Source organism: Amblyomma maculatum, chromosome 4 (assembly GCF_055883805.1).
Source record: "Amblyomma maculatum isolate TAMU_Amacu chromosome 4, ASM5588380v1, whole genome shotgun sequence".
NCBI lineage: Eukaryota > Metazoa > Arthropoda > Arachnida > Ixodida > Ixodidae > Amblyomma > Amblyomma maculatum.
Window position 1 is genome coordinate 52038606 of NC_139347.1, and position 15187 is coordinate 52053792.

General features: G+C 52.0%; 1 protein-coding gene across 4 annotated transcripts in view; it reads left to right on the top strand.

Annotated features, from left to right (window-relative positions):
* The window catches only part of rg (A kinase anchor protein rugose), a 286244-nt gene that overhangs the window by 217279 nt on the left and 53778 nt on the right, over positions 1–15187 (top strand). The gene's annotated exons all lie outside the window — the stretch shown is intronic.

Here is a 15187-nt window from a genome sequence, read left to right on the forward strand (position 1 = left end):
CCAGCAAAATGTCCAAAGCCGCGCAGCCGACGTTTCTCGATCTGTGCTCGAAAATTGGTCGACCATGCGCTGTTAGACGAAGCGGCATGAACTGCGTGCCATTCACTGTATCGAATAACTGGAAACATTGGAGTTGAATATATATGCACTTTTTTATATAATTTTGCACGGGATTTTCAGTAATTCGATGTTTTCTTGGTCCAGTAGTGTGAGCCCAACGGCATCGCAGTACATGTATATATGCGCATGAGCGCATGAAGCTGGTATACAAGAGCGCATTTTTGTACCAGAGCCACTTTTAATTGCACGCAAGGTCCTCTGCCGCGGGCGTCACTCTCGTGTAGTGCACTGCACTGTATATACACGGGCCCCGGTCGGACGCGCCGGCCTCGTTTCCGTGCTTCTCTGAGCGGTCCCCTAATGACCGGATCTGCACACACGTGTGGGCACGAACACCGCCCCGTGTCAGCACCCGATATGCGGCCACTGCTCTCCAACACGACCGCCTAATTGCCCGCCCGCCGAGTTGGTCGGCTGATGGACGACTTCCCAGCGACGGAGACTAGGCGTGAACGCCGCCGCGACCGCTCGCTTTCTTGTGCGTTGCACCCGCCGAGGAAGCGTCCACGAAGCTTGCTGATGGTTCCTCGTCTACACGGCCGGCTGGGAACTGGTTCGGTATACATATACTATTGCGCGAATCAGCGGAAGTGCTTTTACTATACTTGTCGGTGTCTTGGCCCGTGTTTCTAGGTATAGGGTGCAGCTCTTTCGCGAACCTTGAGATACACTAGAACGTACTCTAGAAAGCTTAAAATACCTCGACCCCCGCCCCCTTTTCACTCCCCATGTACTACATTTTGTTTGCGCTGATTGTTGTTGTCAGTTGGTGTTGGTTCTAGCGTTGTCATTTACCTTAATCCTGATTACGCAAAAAACTCCCCTGATGGGGCTGGGACGGGTAGGTCACCGCCGCTTGCGGCGGAGGCTAGCATGCCACCGAATTTTTATCTGTTGTAGGCCGTCATTGCACCCGCCACCGCTTCGGTGGTGGGCGACGGCTGTTGATGCGGCGCGCGTCTTTCTCTTCTTCTTTTTCTTTCTTCTCTATTTTCTCCTCTGCGCGAGTCAGTAGCAGGCCAGTGCATTTTCTTTTCCTTTTTCCTACAGCCACTGTCACAACAACAATAAAGAATTGAAACTCAGCAGTCTCACTTTGGCCGAAATTTAAGTTATTCGACGGCGGCGGCTGCGTTTCGATGGAGGCGAAACGAAGAGGCGTCCGTGTGCTGTGCGATGTCAGCGCACGTTAAAGATCCCCAGGTGGTCGAAATTACTTCGCAGCCCTCCACTACGACCCCTCTTTCTCTCTATCCACCTTCCTCCCTTCCCTTACGGCGTGGTTCAGGTGTCCACAGAAACAAGTATGGCAGATACTGCTCCTTTTCCTTCCCGTGAATCAATTATAGATATAATACAATTTGACAGCCAGGTGTTGGCATTGCGATGCTAGCGTCGTCATCAACCACCCATATACCTATGTTCACTGCAGTGCGAATGCCTCTCCAATCGATCTGCAAGTAACTCTGGTCTGCGCTATAGCTGTGGCCACCGTATATGTCTCGGTAGTACTTGATGCGCTCATCTGTGTTAACGTCCTGGTTCAATTCTCTTGTGTGTGTATAACCATGCAGCGCCGGAGGTCTTCGGAGAGAGGCACCGTATATGACCCCGAATTTTTCTACTTTCGTCAGTACTCTGTGCCGCCCGATTACGAGTTAATACGAGTCACACGTATCGACTGATACGTATCAGTCTTTCATTCGAGGCTTTTCAGACACACATTCGATGTAACACAGAGGCGAAGTCGGTTTTTCGTCTGCCGATTTCGCCGAAGTGCATATAATCTTAATGACGGCCTGGCAATGACAGTCAATGTCCTGCCTGTCATCACACTTGGCTGGTTTATTTTGCATCAACGCAAAAAATAAAGGAAGTTTTAAGAAAATACTATTACTGCGCAATTGAGGCACTCGCGGTAGCCGGAACAATGTTTAAATCCATGACCCGATGTGGCAGTATACGTCTCTTAAAATCTGCGGGTTAATTTCTTTTGGAGCGCGCATTCTGACAGCAGGCATTGACACCATGCCTGCTGCTCCTCTGGGGTTCAACATTTTGCATTGATAAAAATGTTTAGAAATGGTTTCTTTTACTTTTATTCTTTTTTTTTTTCGGGGGGGGGGGGGGGGGGGGGGTGTTGAGCGCAGGGGTGAGGTATACATTCAGCAGTTAATATTTTTTTTTTTTGCGACCACAAACAAGAAGTAAAAGGCTATTTATATTTTTATGTGCCATATCACGATACACATGAAGTGTTTTAGGTTTCTTCGATGGGCGTCTCGTTGCCGTTAACCGCGCTGTCAAAAGCACTGTTGCTCGCGCGATGTCGCGCGAACATCTTCCCGGCTGGCTGAGTGAACGTTTTGGCTTCGAGGCGCGCACATACCTCGCGTCTCACTTTACTGCCAGCGTCCGTTGGCACGTCGTTAAAAACGGCGCACGAGAGGCACTTTGCGGTTAAGCCCGGGCAGAGCGCGCATCGGACGCTCCCTCTCAGAATTCTCCGCGGACGCGGTTGCCGCACGTGCGCGCATATCGCCGCGGATCAAATATAGTAGCCTTTTTACGAGCGCGGCCTCGGTTTCTGGCCCGCGCTGCTGGGCTCCTTGTCTAGCTCGCGCATCGCGCTGCTGGCAGGAAAAAGCGCGAGTTTTCTGGCAGCCGCAATGGAGCACACACCCTGTCTCGCTCCTCCTATGTATGCTTCTTACTTTCATCGCGCGGCGATGTGAGGCGCGAGCGTGGGAAACAGCTGTTCTTCAGCGTCCGATACGCCTTTTAGTTGTTTGCGCCTGTTCCCAACCGCTGCTCGGCAGCGCAGGGGGCGCGCATGTACGTCACCCTTGTGAATGAGCCTCTTTAGGGCGTCCGTTATCGGCGAGACGGGAGCCGTCCGCAGGCCTTGCGTATTCGTGGGCGCGCACGGCGGCTGCTGGTTGCTCGCTCAGGCAGTGATCCCGTTTGTGCGCGCATATGCGCCTGGATAGAGGCGTTCGCCAACGCAGCATTCGAGCTGAGCTCCTCGGAAGCGGGCTTTCCCGCCAGTCGGGAGAGGACCGTCGTTCGCCAGCAGCAGTCACGCGGCGCGTGCTGCCCCCACGCACTCAGTTTCTCGTCACTTGACAATCTCCAGGTGGAAGCGTGGTTGTTCCCCTCCGCCACCAGGAATGAGCTAGCGCGACGCAGGACTTCCGGCCGGCTTATCTCCCTTACGCTATTCCCTGGTGAACCTGGTCTGAAGGGAAGCTGGCCCGCCTTGGACAGGCTTGTGTCACAGTTATACGCTCTATATCAGTCCGACCCACAAAGTGAGCGTCGTATACGTCGTGGATCGGTGTATTCAGCGCCGAAGAAATCTTGGTCGGTTGTTCGAAGCAGGGCTCTTCAATACTACCAGTTGCGAAACTTCCGATAGAGCACATATATCAGAAAACGGCGGTTTTGATTGGTCAAAATTCGGGTGTATACGAATAGTGGCGGCGCCCGCAGCCATTCGAGGAAACTAAGTTGCAAACTTTCAGCTTGTTGATTGATAAGCGCAACCGCGTAGAAATAAAATTAGTTGAAGACTTGCAGTAGCAAAATTTCTTTGAGATAACATTCGTTAAGATGGAAGGTGAGAAAGAAAAAGTAATTTCCAAAAGCCAATGACGGCAATTACAAAAAGCTTCTATTGACCGCTTCTAGATGGTGCGACAATTTATAGGCACCCGAAAAAATGCGTACAAAAACTAGTCACTTTTTGAAGCGCAGTTTCCCATCATCCAAAAGCTCTGGCCCGAAGTGCCTCAACTTGATCTTGCATTTTGGCGCATCTTATATATGTATAGACGACTGGGGTCCTCCGCGAGTTTCGTATTTTGCGCACCCGCCAGTTCCGGCGTAAGAAATGCGATCAGCGCGTTTTTCACCTTGAATGCACTGCCACTTTGACCTTCCTGGCGAGTCCAACTCATCTTTTTATGCGATCATGAATGACCTTGAAACGGTTAGGTTCAGGTTATATTCGCTGTTGGTGCACTTCTGTCGGTAAGGGCGCGTTCTCTCCGCCTTCGTATACGTTATGACCGCAGCAACGAGCTCGCTTAGAGAATTCCCCCCGACTTTCCTTCTTTCACTGGGGAGGCCAGTCTGGCGACAAAGCCAAAACTGGTCGGCGCTTCAGCGGAGACTGGCTCACGCATGCCTGCGTGCTGGAAGGAGTTGCTGCTGCGCCTCTTCGCGGACGGCCTCTTTGGCGACCATCGAGGCCGAAATAATGAAAGTGACGTGCCGTTTGGTGCGCCCGGCCGCAGGATTAGGTTTCCCCCCGTCCCGCTGGGCCCCGTCGCTTTGTTCCTCCTGCTCGGTCTTCCTGCGTCCATGTCCTCCGCCGCCCGCTGGTACTGGAAGCGTAGAACGGTGTCCCGTCTGCCCGTTGTTTCCTCATGCCCCCGAGGGTCACGCTACAGGCACGGGAGCTAGCAAGGGCGAGGAGGAACTTCCTTTACTTCAGTTGCTTGTTATATCGTGTTCTCTTTTGCAGGTTTATTCTCGTTGTTTTGACCTTATATAGACCTTTTCAAAATTGGCCAAAGAGCGCTGCCATATTGGAGACTGGGCTGTGCTCATAACACAGGAAAAAGCTACGGATTCCCCCCCCCCCCCCCCCCCCCCCCCCCCCACACACACACACCTGGTTCTGAGCCCAGTCAAACCGGGTTCTTTAAGGGTCGTGAAAAGGTCTATATTTTGCGGAAGTCTGTTTCAAAATTTTTGCTGATGTAGGAAAAACCAAAAAGAAAGCAATAAAGTACAGTTTCCGAGCTTTTTTTCTTTCCACGTTACCTAGTGTGGTTTCTTAGTTACCTTTCCCCGCCGGTCCCCCTTTATATGGAGCGATGTAAGCATTTGGTTATTGTAAAGATCAGGAGCGAGCAAACAATTGACTGGAGGGCGCTCTGGCTATTGCGGTCCACGCAGCTTCTCTGTTCGGCTTTGTCGTACCTTCGTATCGCGACTACCTTTTTCTTGTTATCGCTTCGTGCTCGCCCGACGGCGCGTCTTCGAAATCACTCATCCGCGAAAACGATGCCTCTTCTCTGGGGCTCCGGCCGGGTCTTGTCATCTTTGCCGCCGCCGTCACCGCTCGCTCGAGCGTCTTCTCCTTCCGCTCCGATCGTTCTGATCAGGGCGGCAACCGAACTCGGCGGCGGAATGCTCGCTTTTCTTTCGGGCAGCGCAGATCGAGCGCAGGCCTCATATGCGTCGTTGAGGCGCCAAAGGTATGCGTTCCTCATCTTCCGTCTCAACGTGCTCTCCCCTCTTCTTTGGGACGTGCGCAGCAACAATGCTGGCAACCTGTATCTCACGCTCTGCGCACGCATTCGTCCCGACAACAACCTTGTTGTTTGCCCGAAGTGTTCGCTACCATCAAAACCACAGGATAACCAAGAGGTGTCGGCGCCGTGACGTCGCGTATCAGCACGTTTGTCGGCGATGCACTTCGTCCTCTCACCCGAAAAATCGCCGGTACTCTCTCTCTCTCTCGTGGATTCTGCCGCCACAGTGAAATCCGAAACCAACGACGCGATTGCACTCCGACGCCCCCGAAAAAAGGGGCACCCAACGCTTTTTCGTCGTCACATACTTATAGGCACCTCTCCACCTTCCGAAACCTCGTCTATTGTCGCCCGCGAGCCCTCTTTTGCACCCCCTCAGCACCTTTACAGCACGCGCGCGCACTTGCCACACACACGCACAGAAGCGTGAAAGTGCCCTCAAAAGGTGTCTCGACACCTTGTCCCTGTGGCGGCGGTCCCTGTGCTGAGCCGTATCGTTTCAGCCACGTTTGCTCGCCGACAATGGGCGCGCGTTGTTGTGTGCGCCTATCTCCTTGCCCCGTAGTGGAGTGGGCTCCACTCTTGCTCTTCATGTCGAGTGGGTCCCCCCCCCCCCCCCCCCCTACACACACAAGCGTTTGGCGTTGAGAGCTCTTCTCAGTCCTCCATCAAAGAGCGGCTCTCCGAGCTTTGTGCAAACACACCGCCGCGCGGCTTCACGCGCTGTCGCCTCCGTGTGTGGCTCCGGCTTCGAGCCGCGCCGCTGAGGGCGGGAGCGACTCCTCACCTCCTTCGTCTTGCCTTGAGTATTTCCACTTGTTTTTTTTTTTTTTTTTTTCCTTTTCGCATAATACATGTCCTTCACCGCACTAGTTTCGCGCCTTCCAGTCGATAGTTGCTTTTCTGGTGCATTTGAAGAAACCTTCGTACTTCGGCTGCTTCCTCGATGCTCTTCGAGATTTTCTGCCTCTCCATATCAACTTTGCTTTTCAGGATTTTTCTCGAAATAGCCATAAGTAAAGTTCTGCACGTGCCTGATTTTCCGGCTCGGGCCCACCATTTGAAGCCCGAACCCAGCCCGGGCCCATGGCTCTAAGCACGGTCCCGGCAAGCGGGCCCACGCTTACGTGGAACAGGCCCGTACCGGGCTCGCGTTTCCACTACTGGTCCCGATCCCGGCAAAGTAAGCCTGAGCAGACACTTTAAAAATGCATTGCTTAACCATAGTACGTAAGAATAAATCAAGATAAGAGAAAAACCTTGGTCCAGAAATTTTTGGCTTTTGGCCTTTATTTTTGGCAAATTTTTGGCATTTATTTAAACTGGTTACCTCGTTACACGGGCGAGCAAGCCTCGACCTATCGGACGTGCCATGAACCCTCGGTTATGTAACAAAGAGGACGCGCGAGGGCCAGAGCACGTTCATCTCTTTGTCCGCCATCGACCTGTGCTCTGTGCCGATTGTGCCGTGCATATACGGGAAGCTCGTAAGCCGATTACGGCAGGGGCAAGAAGCATGGCGTGCACCCAAACACCAGCCCTCTTCACGAGAGCAGTGGTCGGTGCGGTGTATCTTTGTCAAGCACGCGGCGACTGTGTGTGCCTTTACTCGGCTTTGGGACCGTGGCCGTCACAGTATGTTTGCATAGCGTGGTCTGTTCGGCTGAAGATACGAAGCGCGCCCCCACTCGATTAGAGGCAGCTTTAGCGAGAGCACACTGTATTCGTATCATGGCACATATATACTCTGTTCAGTAGGTTCAGCCCCCCCCCCCCCCCCTACCCTTCATTCCGCGACTTCTTTGAAGGGGGGGGGGGGGGGGTGTTTTAGCTACGTGAAATGTACAGTATGGTTCACTGTTAAAGGGAACGTGTATTCACGTGGCGTAAATCATTTGCAGAGCACTGCCACCGACAGTTGGCGAGAATAGACGGCGCCATGTGCATGCTCGGGAAGAGCAGCCGGCCGTGCTTACTGCGCATGCGTCATGTACGATCATTTGTCGCCGGCTCTGTCGGGAGTGTTTTGTAAAGCGCGGCAGCCACGCGCGGTCTCATGTTCCCTTTAACAGTGGGGAGTGAATTAAACGACGTTTCTTGTTGCCGTTACCGACCTCATACGTATGAGCAAGTGATATAACGGTAACGGGACGCATTTATCAGTCGCCGGTCTAGGAATTTTTTCCTTTTTTTTTTTACCTCCCTCGTGTCAAAAGCTGTCATTCGGTTTGTTGTGTGAGCGGTATGCACCGTTATGATGTCTATAGTGCACGGCGAGGGCGTTCCACTCTGTAGCAGAGGGCGCTGCTGCCTCGTAAAACGTGTACTGCTCAAAGACCCACGGCACAAAACAAAATGACATAGCCAGGGACTCACACTCTCGGGCGAACAAAATGCGGCGACGTGTATGTTTTGAAACACGGCCGCATAAAAAATAATTGCCGCGTAGTTATGTTCGCCGTCGGCAGCCGTCACGCGTCTACACCTTGGTGCTCGCGAAGCTGTCTATGCGCTGTCAGTCAAAAATGTATACGCCTGCCGTGCTTTGACCCTGCACGCGTTTCGCTCCTCTAGACGTCATATCCTATATGTAACGAGAGGCCTCTTCGAGTTAGTGCAGACATTCAGAAGCGGATCGCATATTGTAGAGCTATTTCTCTGGGTACGTTTGTGCGAACACTCAAAAATTCTAAAAAATAATTATTTGAGAACAAAACAAAAATGACAAACTCTAATCCTCGGCGGACACAGTTTACTACAGAACGTTTCTGATTATGCAACTATAGTTGTGCTAATTATGCAGCTATATAAAGCTTTAACGCAGTTTGGTAATTAGTGCCAGCATAGGATTCGAGGCCGTGAACAAGACGGTGCTGTATCTGGTTTTTAAGCGAAGGAAAACTGTTTTTCGAAAGCCCCGAACAAAGCCGAAACTGAGAACATTGGGCACACAAGAAGTTCGGCGCTGACGGGAAGTCCGCTCATGGACTTTGCTTCGTCGCTGTCGAAAACGATGACCAGCTATAGTTGCCAATGGCTGTGCTTTTCCTTGTAGCGGACTGCGGAACAGAATATCGTATACATGACGTGGCACAATACCGCTGCAGTTCGAATTGGAAGCGGCATGTCACTACAATTAGTAAGTTCCAGTTCATTAGCTCTACGACTAGAAGAGTTCTGCGGTAAATATAGCCCGCCGAGGCTGATTGTTTCTTCCTGCAAATATATTTCTTTTTTTATAATTTGCGCTCCTTATTTTTCGGAATTTTTGAATGTTCGCTGAAACGTATTCTCAGTAGTGGTCGACTGATGATGTTGTGAGCGCAGGATGTTTCTTTGACTGTACGCAGACTTAAGGTTAATTCAAGCCACTGTATTGCATGCAGCAACAAAATCCTCGAGGAGATTTTATTTCACTGGCGGCTTGTATGTTACCGATAGGCAGAGATACATGTGGGCTTCTCGTGCATGCCTTGTTAATTCCATGATAGGCCGTACGCAACGGATGAAAAAACAAAAGGGGGGGGGGGGGGGCAATAGTGCGCTTATTAAGGCAAAAACATTCTTGGCTATGTTTGCGAAGACTTGTCCGCAGAACACGGAAGCAAAATGTAACGTGTGATATTACGTCACATTAAGACGGGGCAGTAATCATGAATGTGTGTGTAATTAAAAGTGGTATATAAATGTCATGACATGCTTAGTCATGTCATTATGAGTCATTATAGTTTAGGTCATGAGTCATGGGTCAGTCGATCGGAGATATCTACTAACTATGAAGTCCATGGCCTGTGTAAGTAAAAGTGATGACCATGACTAATGTCTATTCATGACTCTCAAAAGTGGTGAGTCATGACACACTAAAAGCTATACTAAGGAGCAGCCAATGCACATGGTTTGACAGCTCTGCATTGGAGAAATGCCAAAGTTATTCAATTGAAAATATGTGACAGCTGTGTGCCTGGTTCATAGTTCGAGGCCGACGCCTGTGCTTGTTTCTACCTCTTCCTTATCCTCGTTAAAAATTCGCCCGTAGGACACTGTTGAGAAAACTTCGTGCGCGCAGCAAAGCTGTTCGTTCACCTTAACGCGCAGGTGAGTCTTGACTATACACGCAACCGAATAATTCTTGTTCAGTGCGGATTCATTGCGACCGCCGTATGTTGCGCCCGAACTTGAAATAAATGCGAAACGCAACGGAGCCGAGCAGGAACTATCAGATTGCTTCGTATGATTGAATCGCTGCCAGCGTAAGACATATACCCTCGATCCAAATGAGTAATTGCGGACCGGTCGCTCAGAGACGCGCGCTTGCCTTGACCAGTATACGGCGCAGCGGCGTTTGCATTTCGTTGGTGGCGATGTTTCTCCTGGGATGCCAAGGCGGGTAAACTGATCCCACGTATGAGCGGCGATTCTCTTTCCACATACGCAAGACTAAAAGACCCACCCCCCCCCCCCCCCCCCCCCTTTTCTTTTTTTTTTTCTTTTTTTTTTTCTGGCGGAAAAGAATCGTCTCCACATCGGAGTCGACGGGGCTATTTGCAGTGGGGGGAAAAAAAAAAAGAAAAAAAGAACAAGAGAAGCCAGGAAAGAAGGAAGGATGGAGGTCTCCGCATGTCTCCGTTGTTTCTCTCTATATTCTCCGCCAACTGAGAAAAGAGGAGGAGAGATGCAGGATCGAGATTAGAGACCGCGCTGCTGCGCAGATTGAGCGCCGTCTCTGTCCCGTCCGCTTTTGCGTTCGCTGGCGCCTCTCCTGCGGCTGTTGCTGGCGCTCATGAAGCCGGGACTAACAAGGGAAGAGGCTCTGCGAACTTCTCGGCGGCGGGAGCGGACCGCGGGATGCCGGCCACCGATAAGGCTCCGCGATGCATGGGAAGAAGGAGTCCTGCGAGACTATTTTTTGTTTTTGTTTTCTTCCGTTGCAGTTGCGTCGGAGGTGCAGTCCGTCTCTCGCGGACACCGGGTCTCGTCGTTTTTATCTGATGAGCCTTCGCCGTTTGTCAGCAAGCGCCAGCCGGCGACTGTCTCCGGTACGCCGAAGCTGCGGTGATGCTCGCTGTCCGTGCGCAGTTCGTCGGAGCGCACGCGCCCGGTCGCGAACCCTCGCCCTCTCCCAATCGTCCACGTAGCCGTCTGCGCGCGGCCCATCAGTTAATTTGCTCAGTCTCCTCGTAGCTGCTCCTCTCTTGACTCGGGCGTCATTTCCTCTTTGGCTTCTGTTTTGCCGAGGAACGTTGCCGGAGCCGTGCGCGCCTCTACTCGTCTTTGTCTCCGCATTCGATCGCAAAGCGTTTTTCTTCCGACGCGATCACTGTGCTGGTCACCAGCGATTGCAGTGATAGAGCTCCATCGACAGGCAGCGAATTTACGATTTAGTTATCGGAAATGCACGCGCGTGGTGTGCCGTGGACACTCGCCTTCGCGACCTGCGTGACAGTTGGCTTTTCTTCGCTCGGGGCTTTCTACCGCACCGGTGTTTCCGGTGCGTCGCTCAACCGAGTGAAGTCGCGGACGAGCGTGGATGCAGTCCCAGGCGTGGTGCACGCGTAGTAATGCTGAACACGGTGCTTTTTTCCCGAGTGAAGATGTGAAGTTTCTCCTTTATAGCTGTGCTCCAGGTGGCATACTCCACCATGCTTTAGCGGAGGTGGTTCGGCTACAGAGCCAGTAGCAGGCCCGTGAATTTTCTTTTTGGTTTGGTTTGTGGGGTTTAACGTCCCAAAGTGACTCAGGCTATGAGAGACGCCGTAGTAGAGGACTCTGGAAATTTCGACCACCTGTGGTTCTTTAACGTGCACTGACATCGCACAGCACACGGGCGCCTTGCTTTTCGCCTCCATCTAGAAGCGGCCGCCGACGATCCCGCTTCCTTGGGAACAGTAGTCGAGCGCCATAACCACTGCGCCACCCTGGCGTGGTCATTTTCTTTTCCTTCTTCCTTCAGTCGCAATAGCAACAACAACATATTGAAACCGATGCTGGATATCTAGACGCTCGCTCATTCGCGCATCCGCCGTTTGGCTGTGGTGTGTATCGTTTTTTTTTTCTTACTTTTTTTTTAGCTTCCATATCGGGACTCATGATATGCCATTTTCTCTTTCCCACCCCAGATATGTGTACGAGAATTAATTCAGAAATAAATAGCTAATAAGGTTAACGATATTTCTTCCTGGATCACTGGATCATTATTTGCATCAGATGCAAAAGCAAGATCACCACTCATTTCTAGGCACGGCTCAAAAGATCGTGATTTTGTTGCCCGTTATTTCTAAAATGATATGGCAGTGAAAAGTTCACTGAAAACTATGACGAAATAAGGCATCCTTCTTTTTTATTAATTAATATATCTTGAAGTTCTTGCTTCACATTCATGTCCAAATAAGTCCTACTTGCCTTTTCATACTACTAAAACGTTCGTTAGATCGGAGAGGCCATTTTAAGCTAGCAAGAGCGGTGGAACAAAACGTCGTCAGTGTATCCGCTTAAACTGACAATGATTCTGTCTGTGTTTCAACATCTCGCTTCTTAATTTTCGAACTCTCCCGAAAATTCATCCTCGCTATGAATCAACAAGCTTTAAAACAGCTTTGGAGTGCAATAATTGGGTAACATCTGGTTTTACCCAAAAAAGAAGCGCCCTATGTTTATCGCATAGTACGAGAGGAGGGCATGCGCCGAGCTACGTAACAGCTATATCTCCTCTTCCTCCACGCGCACACGCACACGCACGCACGCACGCACGCACGCACGCACGCACACACACACACACACACACACACACACACACACACACACACACACACACACACACACACACACACACACACACACACACACACACACACACACACACACACACACACACACACACACACCTACGTAGTAGCCCAATAGAGCAGAAGCATGATAGAGATGTTCGAATAAAAAAAAATATTTTAACTTTATTTGCCTTTTTGTGTGTGGAAGGGGAATCGTGCACGTTGCATAGGCCAGGGTGCCGTCTTGCTCGACTGTTTTGTTAACCAATGAAAGTGCTACCTTATCCGCTACACATTGGCGCGCCCATTAACTTACCTTTGTACTCCGTATAACGTGCGGTGGTCGGGCCTTCACTGTACATATGGGCCGTTGAGCGGAGGTGGAATTTCTCATTGAGAGTGACGCACAGGTCATAGAGACTGTGTATATGGTGAGCTTGAATACAGCCCAGCACTTGTTTCAATGAACGGTTCGAGCTGAGATGCCCAGAACAGGATGTTCGTCATGCATGCATGCCTTTGTGGTTCCCAACAGTAAGGCGCGGACTATGCTGAATACCATGCATATAAATAAGGGAACACATACCAGAGCTCAGGATCGTTTTCTTTGTCTTGGACATGATGGGCCATGGAATTTGGTCGTCTATATGTGACCGTGGGAGCATACGCCGACGACCGAAGACTTAAATCCTATTAAAAATACTTGGCCCACTTATAGATGGAGCATTTTCGTCACGCGGAAAAGTATACTCCGGAAAGTTTCTTGTTAGTATTTGAACGAGAGGCGGCAGCGGCTGCGATTGTTCGTACGCAAGCGACACTTTGTCCTGCCAGGACGCGAATTTGGGACAACTATCGGACGTTATGCTTTTGACGCCACGGAGCCGCCGCCAGAGAGGAAAACTTGCCTCGGGGCGCTTTGCGCTGCGCGCGTCCAGGGCCGCGTCAGGCTAATGTGGTTTGGATGGGGAGTCGAAATCGAATTAGAGCCCCGGCTGTATCGATCACGTGATTGCGCACTGCAACACGCGTGCCGCCGCCCCCAAGCAGCGGCGGGAAGCAGCGCCCTAACCGGATTAGTGCGCGCCACTACGCTTTCTCGCTGGAGCACTAGCGTGCCGCCGGCGACCCTTTTTCAGTCTGAAACGCGTGCTTCGCAGTCTGCGGAGGAGGACGATGGGACATAATGGACGCTGCTGCGTGCGCGCTGTCGGTTAAAACAGCGCGCTGCGCTGACCTGCGAGCGGCGCTTTGGCATGGTGCACTTTTCCTTTCCGATTGGATTCGCCTGATGCGCCTCATCCGCAGAGGGGATGCTGCTCCGGCCTGACGTCAGAGCCGTCGGCGACGGAGCTGAAGGCTAATACGCCTCGCTATGTGCTGCGTATTAGAGCCCCCTCCCTATCTTCCCGGTTCTGGGCTGCGAGCTCCAGCGTCGTTCCCGAGAATGTACCCACTGCGTGGGGAGCTGACACGCGATTTGTTTCCTTTATTCTTGTTACGAATGAAATGGGCCTTGTCGAAGAAAGTTACCAGAAGGCGGAGGTTCCTATCTGAAAACGAGCGGTAGCCATGTTGCTCTGTCCTCAAGGTTTATCGAGGCTGGGACGCTTTACGTGAGGAAGTAGTTCGGCTTGCTGGATGCACTTTGGAAGGAACGTTTTGGGAAGGGCATGAAAATTGTGGCATTTATCTGCAATATCGGCAGCTAGCGCTAAAGCTCTCTATACAACTTTCTTCTTTGACCTCAATCCCGCATAGGCCTGGGTTCATTCGTCGTAGAGAGCATTTAGCGGTTTCCACTGCCCTTACGTCGATAAAACGTTTCTCTTGCATCACGGCGAGCGCGGCCGAACACTGCAGTGTTTTCCTGCTTGTGAAGAGGATTTCGGCCTCAGTGACCTCGACAATGCATCCTGGCTCCTGCGTGCTTGGCGTAGCAGTCCAGACGAGACTGGCAGGGAGGAACGAAGAAAAAAACATTACGTCTTTCGCTGTTTTTTCTTGCGCTGCGGGGAATGGTAGAAAACCTGAGAATGTTTTCGCGCATTATCTCCGCTTTTTCTCGACTTCTGCTGCTGTGCGCCTCACTCGTCGCGCTCCATCGCCAGCGGGAGCGCGTGAGAAAGCGAACACGCGCGCTCCACGACGCCTCACAGTTCGTCCGCACAACGGGGTACACACAGAGATGGACGGCTCGCTGAGTGGTCTATTCCTGCCCCGCTCAGCGCCTCGGCAGCGACGCCCGGTTCACGTATACCAGCTACCACCGCCGCCGCTGCGTGCGAGCGGGACACCCACCCAGGGCGCCCTGCGGGAGGGAAAAGACCACGCGGCGCCGATGAACGGGAACGATTACGCGCTGCGCCGGTTCCTGTTACGATGCTATCGTTGCCGCCGCCATCCCATATGGAGTGCTGCCTAATGAACGCACTCCGAATAACAGCGGCGCTTACCGCGAGTTCTTTTTTTTTTTTTTTTTTTTTTTTTCCTTCTACAGGGTCTGGCGCCGCATCGTTGCGAACCGCGCGCCCGAGTCGCGTGCTAAGTTCGGAGCCACGGGCTGGCGCGACCAGGAGCCCGAGGTCCAATCTGCCTGCCGCATCGCGCAACTGTGTTCATGTGTGGCGCGCTGTACCGAGAGGACTCCACGGGCGTGCTGCGCGATTCAGACGGGCGGAAATTGTAGGGGGATAACATACAGAAGAGGAAGAGGGGGGGGGGGGGGGGGGGGGGGGGTGAGCACGTTTTAACGCCTGTCCGTGAAGTGGCGAGCCACCTCCACAAGGGAAAGTAGGATGGAAGCGAAACATTTCGGCCCCGGCTGTCTTCCTTTCCTGTCCTGCTAACGTGCGCGAGCCTCCAATCTTTCAACGTGTAGTGTAGTCTAACCGCGCCCACAGCGCGGCCGCTTCCCCACAGTGCGCGGTTGTCTAGCGAGCAACACACGCTTCCAGGGCACGCGAGTGCGCTCCCGTC